Source organism: Parasteatoda tepidariorum, chromosome 2, assembly GCF_043381705.1.
Source record: "Parasteatoda tepidariorum isolate YZ-2023 chromosome 2, CAS_Ptep_4.0, whole genome shotgun sequence".
NCBI lineage: Eukaryota > Metazoa > Arthropoda > Arachnida > Araneae > Theridiidae > Parasteatoda > Parasteatoda tepidariorum.
In genome coordinates this window covers 20,486,810-20,500,969 of record NC_092205.1, presented here as the reverse complement: position 1 = coordinate 20,500,969, position 14,160 = coordinate 20,486,810, and the positions used below count along the sequence as shown (strand labels likewise).

Here is a 14,160-nt window from a genome sequence, read left to right as displayed (position 1 = left end):
AAACAATAAAGAATTTGTATCAAGTTTTAAATAGTCTGATGCTTTTGCATTTCAAGATAATTTTTAATTCATACTTAATTTTGAGATTCTACTTCACTATAGCGAGATTTATAAAATGGTTAATACAGAATCTTTATTAATGATTACATTTACAATGAACATTTACAAACTGACATATAATTTTAATCAATACAGTTAACTCCCTTGTCTAGTAGCACTTTTTCAGGAGAGTTAAATAAAATCTATCGTAAATAAAAACAGGAGTCTAGTTATTTCATGAGACAATTAAGAAAAAGTGATAAAATGAGAAAACGTAACACAGCTTTTCATGAATTAAAGATTCAATGTATCTCTATTAATAGAATAAGTACAATTTTTATTAAGAAATAAAAAACTTGAATTTAATAGTAAATTGAGTAAATGAAGGAAAAAAGTATATTATTATATCATAACTGCTAACATTTCTAAATGAAATCAAATGATAAAAAATAATTAAATAGCTACAATTTTGAAATTAAATAGGGATTTCTTTAGAGCACATTATTGATCTGAACCATTAGTGTTAGCTTTGTAATTACACAAATGATTAATTACAAATAAATTGCATTTGGTTAAATTATAATATCATTTAATCAATTATAATTTATTGATTAATTTAATCAATTATAATTTATTGATTAAATTATATCATAATGATTGATTGATAAAAACATATTTGATAGGTTATTTATTCTTGCATGAAGAGTTTTTACTAAGAACAATTTTTTTTAATCTAAAGTTTTTCAGAACATGTATAGCAAATTTTTCATCAATATAAAAGGTATTTCCAGGGACAGACATATCTCTGGTTCCAGGCCATCTAGGAGACTACGAAAATTCCCTTGGCAACTAATTATTGCGAAATATTTTTCTATTCCTTACTAGAAGCAGAATTCTTAAGGGAAAAAAAAATATTTATTTTATTAAAAGTAATTTACCTACTGCTTTAGTGTTTATATCCCACTATTTTGTATTAATAAATTATAAGGTTTATAGTTTAAAAGACTTCTTTCCTTACAATTTTTACTTTCCTTATTAATTCTGCTGATTTTTCAATTGAAAACTTAACTCTTTAACTGCAAAAAAACATATTATCCATATTACTAAAAAACAGTCAAGTATGTCTCTATGAGGGTCACAATAATTCTAGAAGCTGGTTTCTGAGATTTTATTCTGGCTTCTAAAAATTTACAATTTTGTCAGTCCCAGGGTATTTGAATTAAGAAATATATATTTTACTATAGAGAAGTCAACGTTTTAGAGAATTTATTACACTTTTGGAGAAACTGGAATCTATGTAGATTTGGGAGAAAATTGAAATCTATGTTTGTCAGAAATTCAAAGAAAACAGCCCATTTATTACAGTAAAAATAAAATTATATTATTTAATTGAATATTTTGATACAGTATATGATCTCTTCAGAAATTCATTATAAGCTTTTTCAGCCTTAAAAAGCATCATTTGAGATCAGCACTAGTAAAAATAATTAGGATTAAAATTTTTCTATTATCAACACAAGGTACACTATTTAGTTGGTCACTGCTGCTTAACGCTAATCGATGAAAATAAAATTAAATGATTTGAAAATGTTTAAACAAAATAAATTACAGTCCTTTTCTATTTTACCAGCACCACTAAGTCCCCAAATCAAAGTCACTGAGCGCAAGTAAATCCAACCGCTTCTTTATTAAAATTTTTTTAGATGACAATATTTTTTTAAAAATAAGTAAATAAAATATCCCAGTTTACTTGTGCCGGCAAAATGAAAAAGTACTAAAATTACTTAGACAATGACAAACTATAATGATAAAAATGAAAAACAAACATATTTAATAAAAATAATTTATAATATATACATACCTGCCAGCTTCTGCTTTTCCACAAAACCATTTTCCCATATTGTTGTGAAACAAGTTTTGAAAGACTATTTTCGGTAAGAATATTTTGTTTAAACTTAAATACACCAACCAATGATTACCATGCATACATATATATGTTTAACAAATTTAGATATGTTGGTGTTTAAAACCATTCTAAATTGAATTTATAAATACAATATGGAAGAAAAAAAAGTTTTGATATGATAAAAATTTAAATAAAAAGAAATTACATGGAAGAATTAGCAGCCATGTCATACTGCCAATTATAGGGATTGCAATAAAAAACAACAAAAAGGTCACACACAATTAAAATTCAAAAAATTTTATTAAGGGATAGATTTCAGTAAAAAAACTAATAGGCATAATATAAAAATGCCATTGTATAAAATGTACAAAACTTTTGTAAAGAAACTACAATCTACAAGATTCACAAGGTAAAAACACACACGAAATAAGTTACACAAGAGATCACAAGAACATGTAATGAAATTATTTTTTATAATTAAGTTTGAAACACTGTTATATATTGCAATAAATTTTATTGATTCAGATTACGAATTTGCATATTTTAATTATGAAAACAATGAACAAAAATATTTCTATTAAGTACAATTTGCACTACAAACATTATAAAAAAATTCAAAATAATCACATTTAAAGGAGAAAGGAAAAATTTAGTATTTATTTTAGACATTAAATCCTTGATATGGCAAAAATACTTCTACTGCACTGATTAAATATATTAAAAAAAATATTTAAATTAAAAAAAAACAATAAAGTTCTAATGAAATATTAAAATAAAAATTACAAAAGAAAAAAAAATGCTATTTATAATAGATATTAACTCTTTGTATAAAAGATGATCATTATAAAACTGTTTTCAATTTTCTAACTATAGATCATATTAGCTTCCAAACACTTTTAATAGTTCACAATTAAGGGTTTGTACGAGTTTAGAATATCAAAGTAACACATAACAATAAAATTTCTAATTTAATTCAGTGTAGGTATTTAAGAAGATTTTTAACACTTTAATTATATACAGTAAATTTAACTTATTCTTTCAACATAACCAGGGTTCCAACTCAATTTCAGAATTTTTTTTCTCCCAGGTATACCAGGTGTCCAATGAAATCGAGACCATATTTTCATCAGAAAATTTTGATTCTTTTATTTGTAATGAGGAAAGATTAGATTTTCTGTGTAAAAAAAATACCATTAAATAAGGATGGGAACATTTCAGTTCGACTAAAATCTGAAATTTTTACAACAAATAATTGTTATAGATATTATAATTATTTAACTCGAATCTTAATAACTGATTACTGTTACGGACAATTTTAAGACTGGTTATTTTCCAGGTATCAGGTATGATATAGAAATATTCCAGATTTTTGTAAAAAAATTACAGCTTTCCCTTACCATTCCGTGATTTTTAGAGTTAAAATAAAATTCTCTCACAATTCCAGGTTTTCCCTGATCTGTGGGAACCTTGATAACTGCATAAAATGAGGTTAGTAAAGTCAATGTCATTTACAATTTACTTATTACATTACAGAATATATAAAATAAGTAATTGTCCCATTTATATAAAATATATTATTAAAATGTGTTGAATGTTATATTTAAGAAAGGAAAAAATAAATAAATAACAGTTTGTATTATAAGTATCAAGACCAGGTAGAGAGAAACCTGAACAATTCAACTTTGAAATCTGGATTATAATTTTATATGCTTAACGCACTGAGCACCATATGTATTTTTAATGAAATTCCTGTCAGTCCATGCACACAACTTAGAAGCAATCGTGGTGTAGTTTAGCGACATGAATTCATGCTATTAACGGATTGATATACTTAAAATTTTTACTTACAATGAATAAAAAATAGGCAAATTTCAAATAAATTTACAGTCATTTTTTTAAAATGTAATTTTTTTTGGTTTAATATCATATTTTGAACAGACAGTCATTGATGACTGACAAAGCAGAAAGTTCCGTGTCAGTCCCTCAATGACTAATGTGGCAGTCAATGTGTTAACAAACATCAAAAGTAAGAGTTAGTGTTTGCTTATGACTACATTAATAAAAACATAGCTTTCTTAATTATAAAATTATGCAATTCATGGAACTTTTCCACACAAGCAATTATCAGAACATTAGGTATAAGCTCATATAACAATCAAAGTTATAAAAAGTTGCATTTACAAAGTACTCAATGTTGAGAATTTAAAAAAAAAATTATTCCAAAAAGCAAAAATTATCTAAATGAGGTTATAACAAAAATAAATAGCAGATAACAATTTATTTGAAGAATAAAACCACACAAATTGCTGTTAAAGTAAAAATTTAATTTAAAAATAAGATTGCAAGCTTTAAAGTTATACAACAACATAAAACCTTGGTGATGAAAAGCAAACCTACATTGAACCTTGATGATAAAAACCAAACGTATATTGCAAAATATAAACAATCAAATTTCAATAACTAATTTCTAATAACATAATGCAAAATATTTTAATTAACTATATATATATAAATTTTTTATAGTATAAATAATCTATAAACTTGTAAAACTATGATAAATAATGTGCACTAATTCTGCAAATAACTGGGATTGAATATTATTTCAGTTCAACATCTGAACTATTTATCACAACTTCTAAAAAGGTGTGAAGAAACTAACCCATACATACAGATTACCAAAAATAGATGTCCACAGAAAACTCACTCTTTGAAAACTGCTTTGGCTATTTGTTGGCAAGGTTTTTCACTTTCATAAGAGCAACAATTAATGGAAACAATGGGCTAATTTTTAAATTAATTTTACATTTAAATACAGTTTTATATAGAAAATATTGCAATGTTGTAGAGACTAAAATGATGTAACCAAATATGGAAGCACTACATGAAAAATAATTAATAAAGTCGGCACACTGGAGCAGTAAAATGAAAAAAAAAAAATTTACAATATATTTTACAGATCATTGCGAGAATTTAGAATATATGCTAACTATAAATAGTAAGTATACCCTAAGATCATGCGCTTTTATCATATGAAAGTTCAAAACAGAGGAAAAAATTCTACAATTAAAAAATATATATTCTCTTTCAAAACTGTATAAAAAGTTTTTATTTATGATGTATTAGTAACCTGGATTGAACCAATGAATCCAAGTGAGACTGGTTTTTGTATGAAATTTCATTCTGAAATTGATGAGATGACAATACCGTAAATGAACAATATGAAAGCCCTCCTAGAGAGAAATGAAATTTTAATATCCTAGGTCAAGAAAAAAAAATCCACTTTCAGAATACACTCACGTGCTATAAATTTTTACATAATATTGAGTCATGAAAAAAGAAATTTTAATATTTGTATGCTTGAAAAGTGCTCTTAAAATACTTAAATTAAGTACTTTTTTTTCATTTTTACTTCTAAAAAACATTATTTGATGAAAAGTAAATTTTTTTTCTTTCGCAAAGACACACGTTTACATAATTACAACGATTACAAAATCTAATGACACAACTAAAATAATAGTTTAATACAGCACATTGACGAAAATACTTAATCATACAATTACAGTAAAAATGTTCACAAGATGAGATTCTGAGGAAACAAATTTAATTTTCATCAAGTTTTTATTTTATTTTGAAACTATAATGAAACATGCTTTGAACTTAATCAATGTGAAAATGAACCAGTATACAACTCTCAAGGAGTCATAGTGGTACAGTGGTTAAGGCACCAAAGTGTCAGTGTTCAAGACTAGGATACAATACTTGGTGGTTAACTTTAAGCCCACCTAGCCTAAGATTGAAGAATACCAGTTTGACTGGAAAATGAAAGTAGGCATGGCGCATTGCTGAAGGCACTGCCACTATGAAATAACAGATCAATCAATAAGGCTAAGAGCAAGTAGAGAAGTAATTCTAGCTGTGGTCAGCACAGTAGATGATAATTAGTTATTTGAAAAAAAGAAGTTTTTGTTCAGTTTGAAGAGATTTTATGTTATTATTTGTGGATTAAATTTTAAAAAAATAATGAAGAACACTCACGTCTAAACTTATTTCTGATAGCTGCGGCACTACACTATTAGTTTGCTGGTTATGACAGTATGGAATCAATCTCCTTGACCCCTTTGACCAACTACCAGCTGTTGCAAGAATACTGGTTTTTTTTTGGTTTTTTTTTCAAGCATCAGAAAATAAATCACCTCTTATTTTAGCAACAACTAAATAAACCATTGCAGCATTAATTTACTTGGTGCAAAGGACATAATTTCTATTTATGACATTAAAATTTCAATAAAAAGTACTGAGCACCAAACAGTTCTGGGCAATAAGGCCAGATGAGGCTAGTTTTATGGTTTTAAAATCAATGCTTGATTGAAAAATTGCATAAAGTCCAAGTGCATATCAATTTGAATTTAAAAAGAAATCAGTCACTTATGGGAAAGAACATGGCGCTTCCATGATGGACGAAAAGGAAAACGTTGAAAACAGATGTCACATTTAAAAGGTTTCTCACCAGTATGAAGTCGCATGTGAACTTTCAAATTATACCTCTGAGTAAATGGTTTCTGACAAACATTGCATATAAAAACTTCCTTGTGGAACAGTTTTCTGTTCTTTATTCTCGATAATTGACCAGCTATAAAAGGATTGAATGCATATTTATATTTTTCCACTGATGAGTTATTTACAGTTTCCAATGGCCTTTTAAATGAATAATCTGAAATAAAAATATTTTATTTCAGTCACATTATTTTACAATGTACAGTAAAACAAAATACAATAAAATATTCTCTCACATTGAAAATATACAATTTCTAATTATGTGAAGTGGGTGTAATGGAAAGAATGCAATATAGGAGACATCTACAAAAACACAAATAAGGTTTTTATTTTTTGATTAATATTTCTGGAGCATCTGAGATATTGGGCTGTTGTCTTACGTCCCCTATTAAACACATACAATAATACATAACTGGACACTGTTAAACACATAAGGTAATAATCAGGTCCAGTTGAATCCATAACATACTAAGATTTTCCTCTCAAAACAAACTCAGTTCATTATTTTTAGGAATATTACAAAAGAAACTAGACTATTTCCTATTCAATTTCAGAAATTATGCAAAGAAATGACTGAGTTACTGAAAATTTTTATTTATTTATTAACAAAAAAATTTTGTGTGCATAATTTATATCAGAATCTGGCTTTTTAAAAACATATATGTCGGGAAATTTTACTGCAAATTGCTACAGTGAAACCTCATATTAGAGATGCTCCTACAAAATGGACAATTTCGTATTTTTTTAAAATTTTCAATGAATCTGCAATAAATAAACCATTGTTTATGTTCTTCACTAAGCGGACACTCCCGTAACCAGACACGAGCAGTCATTTATGCTCCATAACGTTATTTTTATAAACTCTTCAAACCGGATGCCACTTTTTTTAAAAACTATTTCTACTTAAAATTTTGAAAACAATTAAGTAAATAAAACATGTATTCAGCCACCATCTTTTATAGCATGTAAATTTTTCGCCTTATCCATAACTAAAAATAATATTAAGCTACTGTATTTATAAAAAATCAATTTCTCTCTTGTCATCTTTCTTTAACTTTACAAAGAAATGAGAGGAAATGATACTGCTAATGTAAAACATTAGCATCATTTGATCTTTTAATTTGGACAAAAGAGGTTATGAGAACCCACAAGTTGAAATGTTTTAAATTCTTTCAATTCTGAATGAAAATTACGTTCTTCTTCCAACCACTTTGACTAACACGGCACAGCAGGATTAAAAGAAGAGAACAGAAATAAAGTCATTGAGATGTTTATATAAATCACACATTAATTCATACTCTTGACAAATGATTGTGAAGACAAAAACTCCATATCTTTTTCTATGTCTCACTAGAAGTTAACCTTCAAGGAGGTATTGCCCTTTTTTCTATCAGGTGATGGGAAAATGCTAAGGGGTATAATCCTATTGATTGGAACTGTGACTGTTAAAGAAACTGATATTCAATTGATGCTTTCTGAAAAATAACCAAAAGTAAAATCTTTAAAGGATCCTCAAACTTGTATTGAAGATCTGAAATATTTTTATTCCTTCAAAAATGATGAAATCAGTGTAAAAATGTTAAATGATTTCAAAATGTACATGAAGATGTGGTAAGTGGCAGCCACTTAAAACAAAGGCTTTCGCTATAAGTGTACCCTTCCCATAAACTCTCTCTAGACTACTTTTGTCAGCGGATAATTTTATGGTCCCAAGAGTGTCTACTTAACCGAGGTTTCACTGAATTGTATTATTAAAGAAATAGAACAAATTCAATGTTTTGATGATGAAATGAATAGGCTAACATGATAAAATAAAGGATGTGCCTATATGAAAAGAATTGGATTACATGACAACAGAACAAATATGTTCCCATGACAATAAAATGAACATATTTGCACAATAACAGAACAAATTTATTCATATAACATGCTCACACTCTAACAAAAGAGTAAATTATCATACTACTTAAATATCCCTTAACTTCAAATACAAAAAAAATTTTCTAATCACACACCTACATTATTAAAAAATTAATACATTTAAATGATCTATTTTCTATGCCCCTCACTAACTTTTTATAAGCCATAATAATTTTCATCAAGATATTTTGGTTTCATAAAAATTGAAAAAGTATTTTCAACTCAATAAGTTTTGATACAAAACCAGATAACTAGTTTTGATAGAAAAAAAAACTATATGAAGATTAAGCATAACTTTTTTTAAGAAACAACTAAGAAGCTGAATTTATTTAAATTTAAAAGCTAAATTAGTTTTTTCTTTAAAAAAAATGTTTTTCGAATAAAGTGATTTAAAGATGATAAGTGATTAAAGAAAAGCCGAAAGATTTGATAATATTACAAAGATGATTTGAACACCTCTGATTTGAGCACCTCTTTTATAATGTCTGCTATAAAAAATAAATGACATCATTGATGGTTTCACTAATTTGAATATCAAATTTTAATACAATTTATATAAAATTTAAAACATGCCACTAAACCATGTTTTAAAACAGAGAAAGGCATAAGAACTCTAAACAGCTATATAATAAGTTAAAATAGAGCACATATGTATAAAGGATGGAAAGAAAAATATGAAATATTTACTTAACAATTATGATTCACTCAAAGTTGACAAACATGCATAGAGAGGAATGCAAAATAAATATTAACAAATTTTAAAACATAACTACATTGCATGCCTAATTTAAAAGATAAATAAAGAGTAAACCACTTCAAAAACTAATTCTATTACAAAATTTGGCTTTCCCTATGCTGTAAGATAAAAACATTATAGAAAGTAAGTCTAGTAGTAAAATAATGCTTTGGTTAATAATAAATATTTATTGTCTTTAAATTATAACTTTAATAAAAGTATCAAGTGTTTAATTTATATACAAAAATAAGTACTTTATTTGCTAGTTGAAAGAAAATGCTTTTAAAATAAATAATACGTAACAGATAAGATGCTAATATCTAACCCAGCTTAGCTGTAAGCAAAAGACACTAACACAACAACACCAACAGAGGCTGGTCCTTATAAGAGCACATAATTATTGCACTATGATAAATATGATTTATTGATCACAATATAGCAAATATAAATAATTTTCAAATTATGTTAAATATAAATAATTATTCATCATACTAAAGTAAATATGAGTAATTATTCATAATATAATGATAATTATGAGTAACTATTTATCCCGCAATTATAAAAATGAATAATGATTTATCCAATTAATAGTAAATAAGTATCCAACTACAGTAAATATGAGTATTTTTTTTAACAAATTAATAGTAAATAAGTATCAATATAAAATAATTATTCCCATTAAAATTATTTCAATAGAAAACTTCTCCAACCCCTTAAGTGGTTAGATTATTGTTAGAATACATAGGAAACAACAATTTTTCTATAAAAACTACTCATAAAGAACTAATCTTAATATATGTTATTTTAAATGACACATTCATTATAATGTTACAATATTTAGCACCATGAAACATTTAATCATTCAATAAATATGAGATATTTAAACAAGGTAACTATGATTTAAAACTAACTATTCCCATTATAATTATTAAACTGTAAAATTAAAAACTATGCAAAAGGAATATTTTTAGCAATGCAATATGACACGATACATTTACTTTGAATTGGTTAGAAAAGAATTAAGCTAAAAGAAGTTGCTGTGACAGTAACAGGTAATGAGTTTACCAAAATTAACTTGATTTTGCATACTGAAGAAGCACATTTATCATACTTTCTGTATGTTGATTATGAATGAATAAGTGTTGGACAAATAATAGTAAATAAGAATCCATATTAATAATTACCATAATAATAAATATTATTTAAGAAAATAGGCTTGATATAGGTGTAACTTTTTTTTGTTCTTATTTCAAATTAGGGGCTAAAAAGATATGAGTTTAATTTTAGAAATGTACTTCTATCAAGTTTAAAAAAAAGTATTTTAATAATCACTTTTTTTTCTTCACATTTTCTCAGACAGAACAATTACTTTAAGTTTTATGCAAAATGTTGTTGCAGTGATATTTTTGTTTAAAAGAAAACTTTCTAAAAAGAAGTAAAAAAATTTTTTTTTTTTTTTACAACGTATATTAAGAAAAATAAGTTTATATGCTTGAGATTGTTATATGCTTATTATAATAGTATATGTATAATTAAACATATGAACTTTTTTCTTCTTCGCATTCCATGTGTTTATTTTTTATGCCATAGATTTAATTAAATTAACTGTGGATTTCAGAGTCACCAATATAGTTGTCTAATAGACAAAATACAGTCACAATAAAATATCAATTAGTTGAATTTTATTGAACAAAAAAAAAAATTACAATTAATGCACATTGAAATTAGCACCAAGAAAATCTGAAAGTAATTATAAATAAAAAATATTTCCATAATTTGTAACAAAATTAGGGCAAATAGTTGGCCATAGAAAAGACATTTATTATTTACAAGCTGTAGTAAATAGATGTTTTAAAAAAATATTACAATTACATCAGACAAGTTGCTGTCCTTTGTTAAGGAAAGATGTATTATGTTAGGTAACAAAGGAAGTAAAGATTGTTCTGTTTGACCTGGACAGATGAAACAAATTAAAATATTTATATTCAATGATGGTCTTGACTTACCATCATGAGAAAACCCTTTGCCATAAGACAAGTTGCTGTCCTTTGCTATGAAAAGGTGTGTTATAACAGATGAGATGGGATGCACATATTGTTCTGTTTGATCTGAATAAATAGATGAAACAAAACTGAAATCTTTATTTTCATTGCAAATAATTATTTTCCTAGAAATACTTTTGCCTACTTATTGTTTTTTTTATTTTCTATGGTTCCATTTTGTTAGGTCAGCCTATTTCTGCCAGAAGAGAAAATGTACAACAATGCCAGAAGAGAAATGAATCTCTTACAACTAGCATGAAATTGAACAAATCATTTCTATGGCAACCAAAACCATGTCTGATGGCATGGAGTTTTCTTCTGATCTTAAGTCATTGTTAATGGAGAAATTAAAAAGTTTCACAGATGGCTTTAGAATAAAGAAAAATATGATACAATATTTATAAAAGGATTAAAAAAGGAAATTATTTGCTAAAATTTTAACTAGACATCCCAGAACTGCTAAATGAATTCGAAGAACTGGTTTAATTATCGTTCAGCAATTAATAACCCTATTTATAATATTTAATTAAACAGATTCCTTAAACTGTAGTAAGCATTGGGATCATAAAAATTTTTACATCTTATCGTTTTTTTTTTTTTGGCCCTCATAGTCTTTTGAACTACAAGTCTCCAATAAAAAGAATAAAAAACAAAATAGCATAATTTTAAACATACCTGTTAAAAGTTTTCATAAGCAAATATTTCAGATACAACAGTAAAAATATATAAAACAATTTTATTACTTTGCAAGATAAATAAACTTAACTACAGGCTGCAAGCCATTAAAAAAAGATAAATCAAGATAGCACAAAGGAAAGTTTCAATTTGGAAGTCAAAATTTCTTGGAAGATGATAATTACTTAATTTTTTAAACAAAGTATTTCATGCCTGTGATGTGAAAACATATGACACTTCAGCGAATTGTGATTCGAAAATTTATTATTGCAAAGTTTGCAGATGTATGGCTTTTCTCCAGAATGCACTCGCATATGCACCTTGAGGTTATACATTCTATTAAAACTTTTATTACAAATGTTACACACAAATGACTGCATCTTTGTATGTTTTTTTATATGTGCTTTCAATTTTTGGAATTCAATTGATGAAAATGAGCAGAAGTTACAAGCATAGCCTTCATCCAGTAAAGTATATCCTGCAATACACTTGATTTGTAAATTGAGTAATTGTAAACATACACACAAACAGTAAATACAAATTAAAGTTATTGTGATTAAATAACTAATTATGTAATTAACAAGATGATTTAAATATGTCAGGTGTGGGAATTAAGGTCAAATGAAAATAAATATAAATGTATTTTTTTAAAAAAGAGAGAGCTTTTACACATGAATAAATTTAAACTGAGGTATACCAAATAATATTTGATAATACATTTAAATTTAAATCCAACATTGGATCGAAAGAAAAAAATTTTTAAAGAGAGAGAGAGAGAGCTCTTCGAGATAAATAAATTTAAATCAAGGTATTTACAGGAATATAAATGAATAAAAAATCCCCAAATTACATTTGATATTTTTAAATGGAAAAAAAAATTCTAAACTATTATTTTAGAATATCTCAGAATAAATACAAAAAAACATTTTTCAGATACACAAACATATATATTAAAATATATTTGCACACTAATCTCTCATATTGATAAAATATTCAAGGTTTAAACAATTTGTAAAACCAAAATTTGCTATTACAAAGTTTGCACATATTAAATTTTCTCAGCAAGTAATTGCATATCAAATTAGATTTAGCAGAAAACAATTGAGGCAAGGATAAGGTAGTACAGTTGACACTTTAAAAATTTATAAAACTGAAAATTTGCAAATTTTTGTTTTGAAATAGTGAGTTTTCCTTCAAGTCACATATTTGTGTTCAGAATAGACATTATAGAAACCTTTAGATGCAAAATTTACTCATTCTGGAGTGTTTCTGAATGAACTTTTTTAATTTTGAAAATACTTTGGCAAGAAAGATATATGGAAGTTAAAAACACAGCTTTTATTTTAAGGCAAAAAAATAAAGAAAATATTGCAAGATACTTATTCTGTGAATTGAGTAAATGATCACAATTAAATACCCTAAAAACAGGATAACTTTAGTTAGAATCAATATTTTAAAAATATTACAGAAATAATACAATAAATTTGAACACATATTTTACATTATGCCATTCTTGAGCTTAGAAAACACATGAATCTCCAACAAGTTGGGGGAAGAAAATTTAATGTCACAGAGTTTGAGTGGAATTTTTTTTTACTCACATATGAGCTGCAAGGTAATACTCCGAAGTGAATGTTACAAACATATGACTTCATCATTTTGCGAGCTTTTCCAAGATTTTCAGAGTTTTGAAACTTTCGGGTAGAAATGCAGCATAAGTTTTAAACATAGCTTTCACTTGTCAATAAAAAATAAATCCCTCAAAAAATTCAATTTGTAAGAAGATTGCATTTTAAAGTTTCAAATACTGTGAGTAATTTGAACTTTAAATATAAGAAAAAACATAAACATAAAAAACTTAAATAAATAAAAATTACAGAATTTTTCTAAGGGTTAATTACACTTTAACACGACACAACAGTGTCAAAAAGGTTATAAGTAACTAGAACAATGTTGAAGCAAATCAAAACTGGCAGTTATCATTTTTCAAATATATTGAACTAAGTTTAAAAAAGTTTTTTAGTATATTCCAGGATACAAATAATAAATTTGCTAATATATGTTAGATTAATTCACTCCTGTGTTGAGAAAACATATGATTCTTTAAAGAATTGTGAAAAGAAAAATTACTGTTACAGAGTTTGCAGCGGAACGGTTTTTCCCCAGAATGTACTCGCATATGAGCAGCAAGATTATACTTGGTAGAAAAACTTTTGAAGCAAATGTTACAAACATGTGACTTCTCCTTCCTGTGACCTTTCAAAGGCTTTTTCAAGTTTGGAAACATT

At 26.1% G+C, this 14,160-nt stretch overlaps 1 non-coding gene across 1 annotated transcript; it reads right to left on the bottom strand.

Annotated features, from left to right (window-relative positions):
- Window positions 1-2,226: 2,226 nt before the first annotated feature.
- On the bottom strand, window positions 2,227-14,146 carry LOC107448866 (uncharacterized). The gene is made up of 2 exons (XR_006226687.2): window positions 11,162-14,146; window positions 2,227-6,656 (listed from the first exon to the last, which is right to left on the bottom strand). It is a non-coding gene; the product is annotated as an uncharacterized protein (transcript).
- Window positions 14,147-14,160: the final 14 nt, after the last annotated feature.